Genomic DNA, 2696 nt, shown 5'->3' with positions numbered 1-2696 from the left:
GAGCCAGACTCTTTTCAGTAGTGCCCAGCAATAATGCATGAGACAATGGCCATAAACTGGAACACTGAAAGTGCCATCTGAATATGAAGGAAAACTTCTTTATGGTGAGGGTGACAGAGCACTGAGACAGGCTGCCTAGGGGGGTTACGGAGTCCCCTTCTCTGGAGATATTCAAGATGTGCCTGGATGCAGCCCTGAGTAATATGCTCTAGGGATCCTGTTTTAGCAGGGGAGTTGGACTAGAAGGTCTCTAGAGGTCCCTTCCAACACTGACAATTCGGTGATTCCGTGAAAGGACAGAAGGAGATGAGAAAGGCTGCATCTCCTCTCATTTCCAGAGCTCTGCAACAGCATTTGAAATGCTGGGTGTTCTGTATCACTCACAAAATTTTAGACATACATAGAATAAGGGGCAAACTCCATAGTGAACTGGGTTTGGTAAAACTGAAGCCAGAAGCAGCTGGTCCAACTCTTACACTGAATCTTAACAGAAAAGATCTCTTGACATCACACTCATAAGAATGTAATTTAAATAAAATTCAAGCCTCAAAGCTTCAAAGTCTCATAAGCTTCAAAATCCTCCTCTCTTTTATTCTACTAGGAACTGTTCCATAAGTGCCATCAGACTTTCTTCTGTCTTTCTTTTAACTAAGACTTCTTCTGATCTTTTTGGTGCTTTTCATTGCCATCCTCATTCCGAATGTCTCTAATATTGTTTTTCAAGTGAGCAGAGGGCAGAAGACAGACTTCTGAATGTGGTCTACACCATGTTTCGCTAGTGTTTCTTTTTTAATAGGGATAATAAAGAATGAATACACAAAAAGTGATGGTCCATCAACTCAGCTACAGCCCTTTGTAACAATACAAACAAGAGAGTCCACAATAGCTTAAGGCTTCCACTGCTTATACCAGTTTTGGCACAGTCAGAGGATTCAGCTGAGCCACTTTTCAACTGTGCTAGGAAAAAATGAAGGGATAATTTGACCCAAGTTTATACAGCAGGGAGATCTAATTTAGTTGCAGAGAGCTGAAATACTCAATCAAAACTTCAAGTGACAGACGAGATGAAACCATCTGTTCCAAAATGATTCAACAATACATACATCTATGGTAATAATGAGATTAAAACAAGCTCTAAATCCTAAAATTTATGTGGACAGCTCTGCAAGATCTGGGAAAGGCTGATGGGCTTCCTTTCCCATATTTCTTTTGCTATATATCAATGCTTCAATATACACTTCCAATGCTCACTTCAACTGTCCTTCAAAGCAATGTATACTGTGCTACTTTTGCTTGCTTCTGCAATTTAGTTTAACAGCAACAGCTTCTAGCCTAACATGACTGACAATCTCTGAGTTTATTTAGGAAAATATGGAAAAGAAAATATGTTTATATTGCTTACAAAGGAAAAATGAGAGTTCAGTAAAAACTCTCCCTGGGGAATAGTTTTCGGAAATCTCATTACAGTTCAGGCAATCTGTTTTGTTTTCACAGGACTGATTTACAATGCATGAAGGTTTGGTGTTAGGAGTACTACACAGCTATGCTTTAATTTGGTCAAGGTCACACATGAGATCTGAGGTGAAACTATGAAGTGAACTTTTGCCTTCACCACCAGATGGGCTCAGAAAAGTAACCCCACCATGACCACACTAATCAAACACAACACAGACATTCTCAACTACGCAGAAGACCACATACTACAAAAGCTTTGCAATGAGCAGGAGAGGATTCATGAAGAAGACACAAGAAGGAACACTTTCTTCACCACCTGCCCCTCAGAAACACCTACATGGAGTGTGCTCTGCACCTCCCATGCTTCTTTCACAGCAGCACTCGACTCAACTTCTGCGGATTTTTTAAATAAACAGGGAGGATATATACCAACCCTGGATTAAATATTGGGCATTTTCACAGCATCCTGTTGTTTTTTTCCCTAGTACAACTTGCCTTAATCACCTCCAAAGATTTCCCATTGCCTACTGCACTTCTTGGCTGCCTACGTAAGCACCATGAAGGAGGCTTATGCCATGCAATGGCCTCCTGCTCCAGTTCTGCACTCTCAGCACACACCGCTGACCTCAAACACATTCCCATAACTCAGTCCTCAGTCCAACCTACTCGTTATTACACTTCCCACGATCTTTACTCTCCCCACACCTCCCAACTCTGTGTGCTGCCCCAGGCAGAGCTGTCCTCCCCTGCCACCTCCAAGAGGACAGAGTCCTTCTTCCTCTCGCAGGTAGCAGTGGGGAACTGGTCCTTATTCCTCCCTTCCAGCTTCCTGAGCTGTCTTTTCTTTTCAGTGTATTCTCCTGAACACTGTGCTGATAGGGGAAGCCTTTCTTCAGTCACAGGGGTGGGTGCTTAAACCCATCGTGGCCCTCTTTTCCTGGCACAGCTGGCAGCAACACCTCGCTGAGGGACACACAAGCTGCTGGAGATCCCTCGCTGTAGTTACTATACGACCACCACCAAGAACAAACAACAAAAACACCACCAAAAACTGCCGCGTTCAGCAAATCACTACATTCGGTGAAGCAGGAGACCGTCAGGAGGCCAAGCGCGGAGAAACGGGCCACATCTAATTCTCCTCACGCTCTCTACATCCTAAATCAGACGCCAGATTTCCGACCTCGACCGGATTTTCCGCCTCTTTTCCCGCACCAACCCCCGCCCCGGCAGCCGCTCGGCAC

The sequence above is a fragment of the Chaetura pelagica genome, unplaced genomic scaffold (genome assembly GCF_000747805.2).
Source record: "Chaetura pelagica isolate M959 unplaced genomic scaffold, ChaPel_1.0 scaffold116, whole genome shotgun sequence".
NCBI classification, from domain to species: domain Eukaryota; kingdom Metazoa; phylum Chordata; class Aves; order Apodiformes; family Apodidae; genus Chaetura; species Chaetura pelagica.
Note: the sequence above shows the minus strand (reverse complement) of the source record.